The following is a 16,953-nucleotide window of genomic DNA, read 5'->3' on the forward strand; positions in this document are numbered from 1 at the left end:
CCAAGGGAAACAACAAGAAACTTCTTCGTTGGAGTTTAGCTCTCCAAGATTTTGATTTTGAAATTAAACACATCACAGGAGCTTCTAATAAAGTTGCTGATGCACTCTCCCGTGAGAGTTTCCCAGAATTCAGTAGTTAAAAAGTGTTCTTAAAATGTAGAAGTCTGTTAGTTATATACTTAGGAGTATATGTAAAGGTGTATGTGTTGTATTAATCTGTTTATTTTCAAGTTCTAGAAGGAAATCGCCGCCAGTGAGATTCCCCACTGTCTGCAATTTGGGGGGCGTGTCATAAACAGATAGCTAAGGGTTCATGTCTCTTTCACCTGAAGCACCTGACCAGAGGACCAATCAGGAAACCGGATTTTTTCAACTTTGGGTGGAGGGATTTGAGTGTCTTTGTCTTTGTTTTCTGGCTGCCTGCTTGCTCTGAGCTTTGGAGAAGTAGTTCTACTTTCTAGTCTTCTGTTTCTAAGTGTAAGGACAAAGAAATCAGATAGTAAGTTCTATGGTTTCTTTTCTTTGGTATTTGCATGAATATAAGTGCTGGAGTGCTTTGATTTGTAGTCTTTTTGAATAAGGCTGTTTATTCAATATTCTTTTAAGCAAATTGCCCTGTATTGTGTCATCTTAATACAGAGAGACCATTTGTATTTTTTCTTTCTTTTTATATAAAGCTTTCTTTTAAGACCTGTTGGAGTTTTTCTTTACTTCAGGGAAATTGAGTCTGTACTCACCAGGGAATTGGTGGGAGGAAGAAATCAAGGGGAGATTTGTGTGTTGGATCGCTAGCCTGATTTTGCATTCCCTCTGGGGGAATAGGAAAGTACTTTTTGTTTCCAGGATTGGGAACAGAGAGGGAGATTCACTCTGTTTGGATTCACAGAGCTTGTGTCTGTGTATCTCTCCAGGAGCACCTGGAGGGGGGAAGGGAAAAAGGATTATTTCCCTTTGTTGTGAGACTCAAGGGATTTGGGTCTTGGGGTCCCCAGGGAAGGTTTTTCAGAGGGACCAGAGTGCCCCAAAACACTCTAATTTTTTGGGTGGTGGCAGCAGGTACCAGGTCCAAGCTGGTAACTAAGCTTGGAGGTTTTCATGCTAACCCCCATATTTTGGACGCTAAGGTCCAAATCTGGGACTAAGGTTATTACAACCCCCCACCACTGAAATGCCGCTGAAGACCCGGAGCGGACCGGGTGAGGGGAAAAAAAATTAAAATGTCTCTATACCACATTGGTATGGCTTTTGTAATAATCTGGGTGGAGATGTAACATTGTTAATGTAAGAAAATAATTACCCAATTTTCTTTCCACTGAGTTAGTATGATGTGTACCAGATTTTCATTACGTGCCTATACTGTTTTACTCAATTTTAAATATGCTTATTAATAGTTTGCTAAAACTTAAATAAACAAGAAGAGGTGGATTTCATATCATTTGAACTGGAATGGTTAAATATTCAAAGCCTTTTCTAGCTTCTCTGGCATTTCCAAAGGATCTCTGATGACTCTATGCAGAAACCTACTGAAAATCTGGTGCATTCCTCTTCCTTCACAGCAAGTTTGCTTTATTTTATTTTTTTTTAAACCCTGGTTGAGCAGCATTTGAACTCCTTCTCATAGAGTCCACCAGCCAGGCTTCTGACCGGGACTCTTCCCTTCCTCTCAATCTATATCCGGCAGAACTTAATCAATCATTGGAGATGGATATACAGGAAGGAACAAATTTTGCTCTCAGAAGCACATTCATTGTACCCAGTGAAACCAATGAGTCATTCACGTACATCTGAAGAGAAAGTCAATAATCTCCTTGGTGGGCCAGTTCTTGGAAGCCAAAAAGCTGCATGACTAAAGGGCAAACTAGATTTTGTAAAGTATACAGGTACTGTAGAGTTCATCTTCATCCTTACTTCAGAAATACCCTTAGAGCTGCCTGAAACATGCATCTACCGTACCATAATCATTTTGTTAAAACCTGCTTCCTGCATCAGAGATGTAACAAGAATAATAATGCATTAAGTTTTAGCTGTATGTTCAATACTTTAATACCCCCCAACATGTGGTTAATGAATCCTGAGGGAGCGACAGACAAATGCTTCAGAGGCCGTAGACAGGAGTCCAAAGAAAGGCTAAAAAGTTGCTTGATACAGCTGATTTAGAGTAAAGTTTGAGGTTTGGAATTTCCATAACCATAAAGCATGTTTAATGGAAACAAGGGACCCCTAATGAAAAAGTTTAGGAAGCCCTGAAAAAATATTCTAACTTTTTATCCCTCTTTTAAATTGTTTAAATTGATTAAAGTTTAGATATTAACATCAAAAGTTCTAATTCCATAGAAATCAGCCTTTGCTGCTTGGAATCATATGAATCCAATTACCATCCAGTCAGACCTGGTTAATCCAAATCAATCTGCAAACTTTAATTTTTTTTATATAGATTTACTAACTTTAATTCAGCAAAGCATAGCAGTACATTCATACTATGAATCAGATTACCTTTAATGTCTTTCATATAAACAGATATACACTGGGCAAGAATGGCTAAGGCATGCAAGGATTAAACCAGTTTGTAGTTTTACCACACGCCACATTACAGTCCCAAATTTACAAAAGCTCAGAAAAGAATTTGCATGGCATATGAGTCAGGAAGATTGTTCTGTCCATGCCCCCTATATTAATTTTCAGAAGATGCAAAATATTTCTGATAACATTCCAATTTTGAAATGGCAAAAGTTTTTTGTTTTCTCTTCTCTTAAATGGAGACACTGGATGAAGAGGAAGTAAATATTCCAAAAGAAATCACAACTCTGTACAATAAAGTGTGTGTCTTAAGATCTGGTAGATGGCAATGCTGGTGGAAATGAGCAGGGGAAGTGGAAAGGGTCTGGAATATCTTGACTCCTTGGAACCAGAGATGCAAATTTCTATTTGTTTGCAGCCCCATATTTGAAGTTGTCAATTTTTTTTTACATAATTTTTCAACTTTGCAGCATCTTAAATTCTCCACCATTTGGAGTCTTTAAATCAAGACTAACAGGAGTACTTTTGGCACCTTAGAGACTAACAAATTTATCTAAGCATAAGCTTTCGTGGGCTACAGCCCACTTCATCGGATGCAGACTAACACAGCTGCTACTCTGAAATAAATCAAGACTGGATACCTTTCTAAAATATATGGTCTAGTTTAACTGCAAGTTATTGGGCTACATGCAGGATGAAATGACATGATCTCTGTTATGCAAGAGGTCAGATTGGATCATAATCTGTCTTTGAAATATATGAAATCTCAAAAGCTTACCTGCCTTAGATTGCTTCTGTCTCAACGCAGAGCTGCAGTTGACTGGAATGCTCTTGAACTCTGAAGAGACAGTGCAAGAACATTCTCTGAGAAAGGCTCTCGTCTTCGGACCTTGCTTTGACCTGCAGTCTGCTACACCTAAATGGGCAGTCTTTGTGGTATGGTTTAAAGTGCAGCATGTCATCTGGTCTTTTGTCAGTAGAGAATTTTTCTTTAGCTCAGGAAAGTAATTAGGCTGAAGTGGGGCTCTGTCTGAAGCCATAGCGCTTGACATTTATAATTGTTTTTTAAGTTTATGTTGAGCTATTATGTGATAGGCCCATTATAAATACATTTCAGCAGGATTGACCTAGGGATAATAAATGGAGTTCTATGCATATTACTGTGTTGGGATCTTTTGAATAAAAGTTTAACAACTCTGTGATATGTGGATGTTGAAGATGGCATTTTCAAAAGCACTCAGCATTGGCTTAACTCAGCTCTGCTTACACTGAAATCAAAGAAGGTTTTACCGTTGACTTCAATTAGAGTAAAGTCAATACTGAACATTCTTGAAAATCCTACCCTAAAATTCCATTAGTGCTTTTTGTGAAAACAGGGACTTGCCTTTTTTGTCCTTGGACAAAACTGGTTACTACCTCTCCACTCAGAGGTGGTTGATTCTCAGTGGTGCTGAGGTACATAGTTTGTGGAGTGCATTTGAGATACTTTGACATAAAAAACACAGCGTCAACTCAGGTTTTTAAACAGCTCTGAACCAAAGAGTATTGACAATTTGAACAAAACTGTTGCTAGAAGTACTGCCCATCTGTGTGTTACGTTATCACCATCTATCCATTGTGACATTACATGGCCCTCTCACTGCAATGTCTGACCTCCTCACAAATATTTGAAAACAAGAACAATAACACTTTCTTCTGCAGTAGAAGACACTGTTGTTGGTCTTGTGTGGCAGGAAAACGTCTCCCTGTAGCCCATACCTCAATGGGCTTTTTATTTAAGGATGGGGATGGCAGAGAGTTCTCTCAGGACACACACTCTTAAAACAAAATAATATACACTCCCAAGGGGTGGAGTTTTTGTGTTTGCTTCTTTCCTTCCTCTTTTCCCTCCTCCCCCCTCATTTTTAAGATTCTAATTCTTATGGCAGGGAGATGTTCTCTATATGTGAGTAAAATAAAATAAAAATTCCCTCTCAATTTTCAAAATTTGAACACCAAAATATTTTGGCTGAATACAGAAATACTGCTGTAATGTCTCATGGGAATTGTAGTCTGCTTGCCTCCTGATCCCATTCTCCTCTATAGGCAAGGCTTCCTGATCAGACTACATCTCCCATTATGCATCATTATCTCACCTGTTGGAGAGAGGTGACAATGCATCATGATAGTCCTTGACCAGGATGTCTCATGAGAGATGTCAAACTGTTGAGCCAAGCCCCTAGAAAAGGATATAGACCTGAGGCACCCAAACTACAGCTCCCATGAGGCACTGTGGCAGCTTAGCCAAACTGAAATATTTCACTTTTCAGGAACCCTTTTTGATGAAAAATCAAAATTTTCTGTGGAAAACAGACATTTTTCATGAAAAAAGTTGTTTTGTCAGAAAACCAATTTTCCTTCAGTATAGTTTCCATACCAGTACAGTTCTAAAGAAAAATTTTCAGCTAGCTCTAGGAAAAGTATAAGTTCAGCAGCAGTGATAACAGGAGCAGTTACACCCAGGCCACCTCCTATGGGAGTAAATAACCTTCTCAGGGCACCTCTCTGAATGATTCTGCATGGAAAAATAAGACCATATTTGGATTAATGTAACATTTGGAATTGGGGTCCTTGTATTCAGGTGTTATTCCAGTTAATCCTTTTCTTCCTTACTTCATTGAAACAAGAACCTTTCAAGTACAACAAAATATGTAATCAAAAGTGTCTTTGACCTCAGCTGAAAATGCACAAACCTTCCCAGAACATTTAGCAATAACTAAGATAAGAAAAGCTTCTAACCACTTTAACCACTGTGTGCACTGAAAGGGCAGACCCAGGACTCCATTCTGAATAGGGGTAGTATGCATTCTTACGTCTGCACCTTGCCCTCTACAAAAATGAATGTACCAGAGCTATTCATGAGTGTTTATGTAAGGTTCTCTCTATTTGACTGAAAAAATAGAACTGCTCTTTTAGCTCACAGGATAGAAGTTGGTGTTTGAAAGCTGAAGGTTATTATGAGTTCTATTCCTGGTGTATGTGGCTGGTTCATGACTGTGCTGCCTACTTGTATGGTACGTGGCCTTGAATTACTACAGTAAGAACACAAATATAACTTTTTCTAAGGTATTTTCAAGGCACCAACTAAGGAGGCCAAGATACTTGCAGACTAAAAATGGCTGCAATACTTTAGAGAGGCTATTTAATCCCACTCTTTGAATTTGCTTTCAATTCAGATTCTAATCATTTGAAACATAGTTGAACTGAGTAGAAGCTGAGGGACTGGAATGTATCAGGGCGGGGATACACATCTTGAACTGCCTCACACCATCTTTCTATTTAAACTCTGTACTATTTTGGTGTGTCTGAAGGACATTGTTGTAAATTCCCTCTTTCTACCTTTCACATTTTTCTCAAAACTTTGAATCAGAAGACTAAAAGTTTGGCAAATCTAGGAATGTAATCACAAAGCTAAAAGCGTAGCTATATATAGTGAAGTCCTCAGCTTGTTTAAGTAAGATATGAGAGAGAGACAAATTTCAATGGGCAAGTGTGAGGCAAGAACTAAAATAATTAATATAACCTTTTCATCGTGCTCCATTATTATAATTTTACCATATTCATTGTTTAATATTAACAAAGTGTACAGAGGGTCCAATAAAGATAACCACTGTGCTAGATAAAATCTATATCCTAGATCATGTCAGGTGTTGTCACATAACTATAGCTTTTTAACCAGGGATTCTTATCAGAAATAGTATTGTGAAACTCTATCCTAAACGCTTGAAAAACCAATGGTTTGTTCTTAGTGATATTCAGAAGCTTAGACCCCCACAAAGACTGGACACTTCATTAAAACCTAGCTATTGAGGACTACAACAATAAGAATTTTCAAGCACTGCAAAAATAAAAATTGCATACTTTTCTCTAATCTCCAGTCTACAAATTGCCATGAAATACTATCACTTCAGCATTTAGCAAGGGCTCCTCCCTCTATGAGGGCTAAGCGCTGCTGGATGTCTTCCTATTAATGATAAAGACCTAAATGTCAATATTTTGGGTACTGCTTTCCTTTATCATAATTAAGATCGCTATAATTAAACATCACCATTAAAGTGCACTTGTAACCCTCTGATACAATGTTTAAGATTTATACCGAGTCTGATTTTGATTAGATACTTCCCTGCCACTACAGTAAAAGCCACTGTACAGGGTGAAATTAAAAAAATAAAAAGCCTGATTTTGGTTTGTTTCACAGTATCCTTTTGTTATATACTAATCTACTTGATCTAAGTAAATAAAAGAGATTAAATTGTTAGGACTGAAAATTTTCTTCAGTATTTGTGTGACAGCTGTAGAACTCCATGCAGTGACATTACCAAATGCAGCTCTTTCTGCCCAAACTGGCACTAGCAGAGGTTTATTTTATTGTGGGGTATTGATACCAACTGTTGAATTCAGTGGCTGATTTCTCACCTGTGCAAAAGATGTACGACATGCTACCACATCTGAGTTGCCCCTCATGCTGGTGGTGACATTTTATATCCATTTTCCACAGATATAGATAACTGCTTATGGTGCAAAGTGGGGGAGAATCAGGCCTTCAGTTTTGTCCTTGCAACTCATTTGGCTTCGTAAGGCTTTCGCAGGTATAACTGAGGCTAGAATTTGTCAATGAAACTTTTTGAATTCTTTTTTCAGTCCTAGGAGCTCTTTGGAGGTATTAATATAGGCAAAGCATTAAAAGCACATGCTTAGCTTCAATCATGTGAGTAATCCAATCTCCAGAAAAGCCCTTCAGTATGTGCTTAACATTAAGCACATGCTGAAGCACTTTGATCAATGGAGATGGATTATTTAAGGTTTTAGATATGTTTGAGAGCTTTGTTTGAACAAGGCCACAGTTTTTCTTTTTTACAAATTACAGACTAATTTTTAAGTGGCTGCTAATTTGGACTTCCACTTTGAGACTGCTAAAGACTGTTTTTCAGAGCTGCTTAGCTCTTTAAATTCAGCAGGAGCTTCAGGTGCTCAACACTTCTAAAAAACAGACCTTTGTGTACCAAACTGGGTACCCAAAATTAGTGGACACTTTTGCAAATGTTGACCTTGAAGCATAAAACCGAAATAGGAAGAAGTCTTAAGAGGCAGAGAATCAAATTACATCCTCCGTTAAATCCATGCAACCCCTTTGATTTCAGCAATGCAAAAATAATTCTAAAAACAATGAACATTTTGTTAAGTGATTTGTCTCCACTTGTTAATGGTAGTAGAAAAAGTGGTTTGAATGAGCCTTGTTCAACTCACATACTCTTAGAGCCTGATCCAAAGCCTGCTCAACTCAAACGGCATCTTTTCAATGTCTTCAATGCTCTTTGAGCCAGAGCTTTAATGAGCTAGATCCTGCTTCCATTGAAGTCAATGGGATTTTGGCCACTGACTTAATCGTGAGCAGGTTCAAGCACAATAAACCACCTATATGAAAACTACATATTAGAAACTCCCACATGCATATATACTATAAATATAATAGCAATATCACATAGTAGTGGTTTAATTTCAGTATATGCGTCCCAGCTCTCAAACAATGTTCTCAACAGAACTAAGGATAAAAAGTTGTAATAAGAGACACGTCTTCTGTAAATGTATAAATAATATTCTAAAGCATTTTTCGGTCCCATTTTAAGACTTGCTTTTTTAGCACTCTAACTCTGCAAGAATGTTTCTAAACTATTTAAAAAGAAGGGTGGGACGTGGCATCCAGAGAACCATTTGCTCACCATACTTTGTGTTTTTCTTTCACTTCAGCCCTGGGAACCAGATGGCAGACTTTAGTAGGTATGTTCCCCTAACACCAACATCTGGATCTCTGGCAGAGCCTCCCAGCCAGTTGTACTGATAGCTGTTCAATTCCTTGGAGTTGCTTCATGCTCCAGTAGTGTAGCTTTGCTATTCTTGGTTTTCCTGAGCAGCCAGGTCACGTGGACATCATTCTCATCTCTCTAGCCTCTGATCATCCTATTTTAATTCATGATCCTATTCGTGTCTTGACTGAGAAGATCTAGGACAGATCTTGGTGAGATCCCTACATAGTGTTTATACCTGCAAAGGCACGTGTATCAACACACATTTATATTTCCATATCTATCTCTCTTGGCCCCTTCTCTGGTTGGGCTCTCATTTTTCCATCCCAGCCCTACAGGTGGGCTCTTCAGACAGACATCCCTTGCCTAGGATCTGGGTTGCTTGGGCAGCAGTGTATTTCTTTCCTCAAGCCCATGGAAGGAAATTGTTGTGAGAAGGGCTTCTTTCTCACTTGAAGACCAGGAGAAGTCAGTGTACAGCCTGTCATGTCTGGAAATCCATTTGTTCTGGGAATCACAGCTAGGAGCATTGACAGCAACAGGGGGTGGGGTGGGGAGTGAATCAATATGTCAGCAACTTTTCTTTTTTTTTTAATTTTCTGTCCGGTATCTGCATGCTCAACCTGAATAGGGTCTGGGTTTGCCCATGCTTCACAATACCACAGCCTTGAGCAAAAAAAAAAAGAGAGATTGGAGAGTAGAATTCCTTGACATTTTCTGATTTTTTTGAAAAGTTTACTGAAAAGTTTTGCTGAAATTTTGACAAACAAGTTTCCAATGAAATTTTGTCTTCTTCCTCACTTCCATTTTTGAATAGCTCTAATGGAAGGAATTAGAGGAGAGCAAGATTTCTGGAAGAAAGAAATGATTTTGAACATAGGCTGTGGACAAGAAGGGAGGTACAACATGGATGGGAGAGAGGTGGTATTGGAATGGAGGCGTAAGAAAGAGATGGTATCTATAGTCATGCTCTAAAAGATCTTGGAGAAACAAACTGAAAATACATTCCACTGTTTAGTCTTGCAGGACATGAGATGTGCACACTTTTTGTAAGGGACAAGAACACTGGAGGTCATGTTCTTGTTTTGGGAGACTGGAGGAAGTCCTTGTCTCTATATCTGTTGCTATGTAATTTAGAATTAACCAAACAAGTACATAGATACACACAAAAAAAGGAATGGTTGTGACATAAGTTTGAATCAGTGAATATTTAAGGGGATCTAACCTTAGATGATGTAAATTGGCACAGCTGCATTGTTTATATACTTACCATATTACTAGCTTTGGAGCTGTGCTTATTTTCACCAGCTGAGGGTCTGGCCCGTTTCGGCCCTGTCTATCTAAAAGATAATTGCACTGGTATAACAATAGTCAACTAATTACACCCATGGGAATTTTCTCAAATTTTTCTAAAGTAGACAGGCCCTAAGTAGATTTACTGAGTCATGCTTGTATCACAATCATTCATTTATTTGTGTCTGAGTGTGGGGAGGAATAAGGCAGAGGGAGAGAGACTGGATATTTGAATTACTATCATTTTTACAAGGCAACAGAATTGAAGATTGGCTTCTCCTAGACTTCCAAAAGGAAAATATAACTTCCAATTTATCCCCTTCAGTGCAGTCAATGAAGCTATGCCAATTTGCATATATACTACTTTCCTAATAGATATAGATTATATCTACTTGAAGCATTATGTTTGGTTAATCCTTCAAATACAAACTATATGATGAGCAATACTATATTCACAGCTGCGTAGGTATTACAACGGGGGTATATGTTGAAGATAGAAAGATTTCTCATTACAGAAATTTACAATATGATATCACCTGAATAGAACTGTTAGAGCTGGTTGGAAAAATTCAGAATTTTGGCAAAAATATGTAACAGTTTGTCTCATTTTTCCACCTAGTTCTAGAGCTGAGTCAGAAAATTTCAAATATCTATTTTAGTCTTAAAATTTTGATTAAAATGAATTTTCACCACTTTAATGTTACAATTATTATTCGGATAAAAGAATAATTAAGAAATGCTTTTTAAAAATCAATATTAAGACAAAGAAAACAGTTAAATGTGTGTTAAATTTACCTGGTTATTGCTATCAGCCAAACACTCGCCCTGAAGCAAGAAAATGCTTAAGCACATGCTTAATATTTTAAGCATGGGCTCAAGTATCAACAGGGTTAAGTGCATCCACTTAAGTGCCCTTCCTAACTAAGGATGCTTTCCTGAATCAGTGCCAGAATGCTGCTGTCTCAATATACACAAAAACTTGGTTTTTAATGTAAGTGCACACACTATTAGTGTAGTATTAACTATGCCAAACCCTATTAAATCCACAAAAGAGGCATCACTTTTGTATTCTAATTCTGTAATTCCTGACCCAGATTTAAAGGATATAAAGATCAAGATATTTTCATAATTTGTAAGACTACATGTTTAACTCACTGTTGTTTTAACCCCCCTCAAAGCTTGAAGCTGAAATCTGTTTCCTCACTTCTATAGATGCAGTTCTTTCCCATTGTGTGACTATACAGGGTTGTTGTTGTAGAGTTGTGCTCCTGGGCACTGAGCAGCTGGGCTGGCTGTGTTTCTTTTTATTTTGAAGTTCACTGAACCATTTGATCTAAAACAAAACAATATAGAAAAGGATAAAACATATAGCCTGGGAGCAAACATTTTGAACTATAGAAAAACAAACCAAAAACAATGAAGTTACCAGTTTTTGGTGCTGCTTCTGCTCTCACTTCGGTGGACACTGAACCAGGCCTTTAGAGAGAAGAAATTATGTGAAATTGACTGGCTCTGTTTTGAAACTTCACTGAAATAGAAGATAAAATTTCCTGTGGACTCCTGTATCAGGTTGTGCATAAGATGAAATACTTACTCACAAAGGAGTAAGTTCCAACTGAGTAATCAATAATATGTCCATAAGATTTTTTTTTATCCCATTTTACAGTGTGTCTGTGTGTCTACAGACATGAATGCCTCAAAAACTACCTGCATGGAAATGCTTACCAAATTTGCAAAGTTTTTAAGATCATTTACTGAAACCACTTCATTCTGAACAGTTTGAGTCTGATCCAACAAACACATTATTTGTAGTAATACTTAGGGTCTTCGTTGCACACAGCGGCGGCTCCGGGCACCAGCGCTCCAAGCGCGTTCCTGGGGCGGCAAGCCACAGGGGTCGGCCTGCCGGTCCCTGCGAGGGCAGCAGTCAGGCAGCCTTCAGCGGCATGCCTGCCAGAGGTCTGCCAGTCCCGTGGATTCTGTGGCAATTCGGCAACGGGTACGCCGAAGCCATGGGACTGGCAGACCTTCCACAGGCAAGCCACTGAATCTGCGGGACCGGGGTCCTCCCGCTGGTGTGCCGCCGAAGGCTGCCCGACTGCTGTGCTTGGGGTGGCAAAAAAACTAGAGCCGCCCCTGATCGCACAAGGTCCAGTGCAAAGTACCTACATGAGGAACAAATATTTCGTAATGGGCCCTTCAATCTAGCAGAGAAGGTACAACATGATCCAATGGCTGGAAGTTAAAGCTAGATAAATTTAGACTGAAAACAATGCATAATTTTTTTTTTTTACAGTGAGATTAATTAACCATTGGAGCAATTTGCCAGTGGTCATGGTGGATTCTCCATCTCTAGACATTTTTTAATTGAGTGTTTTTCTTAAAGCTATGATCTAGGAATTATTTTGGGGAAGTTCTATGGCCTGTGTTACACAGGAAGTCAAACTAGATCATTATAATGGTCCCTTCTGGCTTTGGAATCTGAGTCTTTAAAATATTTATTAAAAAAACAACCTCTAGATTACTCATATGCACATGATTGCAGGATCAAGTCCTTAGTCAAAATAGGTTTATTCTTATACATACATACAGTCACGCACACAGATTTGGAAAACATTGAAACAGAGCCTGTGAAGAATCTGGAAAGCTCTAATATTATTGAGTGTTCTTTTGTGACCCCTGCTGTTTGGATTTAATACTGTGCCTTCAAAAAATGTATCTGAAAGTGAGTGTTGGTTATAGTTTCACTCTCATCCCAGCAAAATCAGAGAAGGTACAAACACGTATTTGTTTATATGATTTACTACATTGTCTATATCTGTATTTTATACTTCAGTTCAAGTGACCTCTCTTCTTTAATACAAAATACAAGATGTCACAATTCCCAGCAGAAATGACAATATAAAATATGTAGTCTATTTATTTGAACTTTTTTGTGTTCATGATTTCAAGTTTGTGTTCAACTAGTTGTTACTCTGATGAAAGAATAAGTGTTTAAAATAAAATATTTTCTATTTAAAAATATTAATGCATAAAAAGAACTGATGTTCTCAATGAGAGAGAAATCACTCTGTTCATACTCTCTCTTTGTGCAATTGGAGCTGTAGCATAAGCTATGTAGGTAAAGCCTATCCTCACCCCAACATTGTTATTAGGTCTTGTGGCGCAGGGAGGTGGGAGTCTGGTTTTTGTATGGAAAATTGCCTTTCTATGAAATGGAAATTTTTGTGGGAGTGGAAAAAATCCTATTTTCACTGACTTTTTTGAGGTTTTTAAATATATATTTTTAAAAAACCTGAATGTCTTGGTGTTTCAGAAAGTCAACAATTTTTGACAGCCAAAGACAAATAATTGTCAGTTTTTCAAAGGACAGTTTTTTAAAAAATAATTGTTATAATTGAAATTTTTTGTGGGAAAGAAAATCCTTTTCCAGGCAGCTCTCTAATTATTATAAGTTCCTAGAGTAAGGGAGACACCATGTGCCCTGGAAGGAGAGAGAGCAAGAACTACAGAAAGAAAGGAGTTTACAAATATTGGGTGTAGAGAAGGAAATAAAAGAAGAAGGTTTAGAAATGGAAAATCCCAGCTAAAATGTGGTGCTGTGTATTTGAATTCTTTAACCATTCTAAAGAGAATGCTAGGACTGATTCTGCTTTCACTTACACCACTGTAGATCAGAAATGACTGATGTAAACTCCAGGATCAAGCCACGGGTAAATGAGGAAAAGCAGAATCACATCTAAAATTCTCTGCCCCTCTTCCAGGACTTAGTATTTTTGGATCTATTAAGTTTTATAGTACCTGTGCTTGCAGGTATCTTCAAAATCATTGCTCATGAAGCACCTGTGATTAATATGCAGCTTTAGGCATATTCTCACTACACTGCTTATGCTGGTATAAATCAGAAGTAACTCCAATTAATTCAACAGAATTACAGTGGTATAAAGTGGATGTAAATAAAAAGAGAATTAGGCCCCATAGGGCCAAATTCTGTTTTCTTACACAGGTGTAAGTCTAGAGTAACTCAGCTGAAGCCAATGGAATAACTAAATCTATGTGGCTGCAAGCAACAGCAGCAGATGGTCCATATTGTGAACAGAGCCTCCCCTTTCTCTCTCATAATTAGTCTATTTCCGTCAATGGCAATTGCTGATTGCCAAGATATGTCCTGTTTGTGTACATAAGTTGTTTCACTCTGTGAGATCGCCGCATTTGTGACATCACCGTCATTTCCAAGGTTCTCTACTACTTTTGAGGAGGATTGCGATAAAGGAGATCCCACAGTCTGGTCTCAAATGTAAAGATAATTAATATTCCTTCTGGACTCATGATCAAAGAACTGAATCCAGTTGCATTCCCACATTCTTATGTCCCCTTTCAATGTATTCCAAGCTCTTTTTTTAACTCAAAGTGTTGTGTATTTTTTTTCGGGGGACTTTCCTGAGCCATTTCCAATAAATCAGAAGAATGAAGTGAATATCTCTGGCCATTCTACAATCCTCTCCTGGCTAGCCATTTGGAAAATGGCTGTGTCCTTTGTGTGACGCATATGATTATGTTTTTGCCAGGGAAGGACAGTGATTTCCATTTTCCTTGCTGGTTTTACATTTAGTCATAAGACCTGGTTGACATGGTGACTATGGAACTGTACATATTTGGGTATAATATAGTAAAATCAGAGAAGGGCTCAACCTGCAAATTCTGATTCAAACCCAAGCTTTCTCAAAGTCTGGGAGCATTTGATACAGGGTGAAATCTGACCCCACTGCAGTCAAAGGGAGTTTTGCCATTGACTTCACTGGAGTCAGGATTTGAGCCCCCATGTTTTTGTTCAAGCCTATCTCTGACTCAAATATTTCTAGATGTTGTTACTAGGCCCTTTCTAAATCAGGCAGTGGATTACTGAGAGCAGCATAAAAAGAAGATCCTGTCAGGATGAAAGAGAAACCAAGTTGGGTCCTCTTGGCTTTTTTTCCAGATATCCATCCACTATGGATATTTGGCTTTTAGATGAAACGCATCATAATTACTTCTACTTTAAAAAAATGGTCCATTCTGCAGATGAATGGGTTAAGGCTGTACTTACATAATATACAAAGGGTCATATTTTTACCCTCAGTTTTGGCACAAAATTTCCATTGAACTTGAATAGGAGATCTGCTTCTGGAATTGAGGTGGGGCATGTCCCTCAAATAAGACAACACACAGAAGGCTGTTCTTAGTAAGATAGCAGGGCAGCTGATGATATATCAACAGATCCTCAACTAGTGTACACCAGGTTAGCTCTGTTGAAGCCAAGGGAGCTACACTGATTTACACCAGCTGGGCATGAGGCCTGTTTGTAGTTGCGGGAATAGCAGTGACACTTTCAGTATATTTGGTCTCCTCTAGCTGTCATAGGCAAAATATGAAAGGTTACAAGAGTTTGTTCAGATACGCATCCAAAAGTCCAGGGGCCAAATCTTCAACTGACATTAACTGGTGGCAATCCATAGGGTCCAAAATGCTTGATTACTATTTCTCTCTCCCAAGTATGTGCCATTTCCCTGAACCAAGCTCCTTTTCCTTGCCCCCACCTACAGAATTCCTCCTCCTCACTGCCATTTATCTTTAGAACCCTCTAATAAGTCATCTACTTTTGCTGATTCCATTACAAGGTTTGAGGAGTCCAAGCACATGTTCTCCTTGCATGGGATGCGATTCATAGCTCACATGTTCAGGGTATTCTCCAATCAGAGCTGCCCTAGAATGCTTTGTGTGTTTCTAAGGTAAAAGCCCCAATATGTACAATATTTTGATAGAACAATATGATGGGCCCAAGACAGAGCGGGACTGCCAGGTCTTGAAAATGGTTTGGGTGTGTGTGTGCTGGGGAATAGTGGGTAAGAAGGATATTTTAAAGCAGAGGTGGGCAAACTGCAGCCTGCGGTCTACATCCGGCCCACGAGACCCTCCTTCCCAGCCCTTGAGCTGCCAAGCAGGAGACTAGCCCCAGCCCCATCCCTGCTGTCCCCCCTCCCCTGCAGCCTTAGCTCACTGTGCCCCCACGCTCTGGGCAGTGGGGCTGCGAGCTCCAGCCAAGCAGCATGGCTGCAAGAGCCACCAGCCTGCTCCGGTGATCTAGACTGTACGGTGGCATGGCTGGCTCCAGCTGGATGACGTGGCTGCCAGTCCTGGTGCTCTGAGTGGCATGGTAAGGGGGCAGGGAGTCCTGGGGGGCGGGCAGAGGACAGGGAACAGGAGGCAGTTGGATGGGGTGGAGATTCGGGAGGGGGCGGTCAGGGGATGAGGAATGGGGGGGGAGGCATGGGAGTCCCAGGGGGCCTGTCAGAGGGCAGGGGTGTGGATAGGGGTCAGGGCAGTCAGGGGACAGGGAGCAGAGGGGTTGGATGGGTTGGGAGGTCTGAGGGGGGCAGTCAGGGGGTGGGAAGTGGGAGGAGGAGGATAGAGAGTGGGGGCCAGGCTGTTTGGGGAAGCACAACCTTCCTTATCCAGCCCTCCATACAGTTTCGGAACCCCAATGTGGTCCTTAGGCCAAAAAGTTTGCCCACCCCTCTTTTAAAGCATTCAGGTTCAGTTCAGGGGAAGAAACTGTAGTGTGAAACAGTACTTAATTTGTTAGATACAGTTCTTCCACTCCGAACTTTCTCTTTCAATCACTCCTCTGACCTTCCCATCAGTTACTTGTAAGTATTTTTGCAACAATATTTTTGAAAGCTTTCCTAAAGTAAAATGGGCCAAACCAGTGATGTCCAGGTGAAACACAACAGCATTTGTCCCAAGACCTGGACTATGAATAGCCATGTTAGAAAGGAGTTAGCTGTTCACTGATAAATGTATTTATTTTATTTATTTTAAGTTTGAGATATTGGGCCAGATCCGCACTGGTGTAAATCATGTACCTCTGACATCAGTGGAGCATCTCTGATTTCCACCAGCTGAGGATAAGGCCCATGGATCTGATTCTCTCCTGTCTTATGCCTTTTCTTGTCCCTATGCAAAGTGGATGCAAGCTGCTATCAAATCAACATTCTCGCCTCACTTTCAGTAATGGTGGTGGTTTACATTCACTTTGCACAGGTGCAAATGATGGTGCAAGGCGATGAAGAATCTGCTTTTTGCATATGCTTGTTTATTGATTTTTAAGTCTGACTATATTCACTGATTTTTATTATAATTTCATTTGACTTTTTAAAGTTAAACAAAATAAAAATCCGTAAGTCGAACCCTTAATTGGTGTTGCAGCTATGCAAATGTACAGGTGCTGAGCTTCTGTTTATTTACCTTAAGTACTTTTAGG

Source organism: Gopherus flavomarginatus, chromosome 2 (assembly GCF_025201925.1).
Source record: "Gopherus flavomarginatus isolate rGopFla2 chromosome 2, rGopFla2.mat.asm, whole genome shotgun sequence".
NCBI lineage: Eukaryota > Metazoa > Chordata > Testudines > Testudinidae > Gopherus > Gopherus flavomarginatus.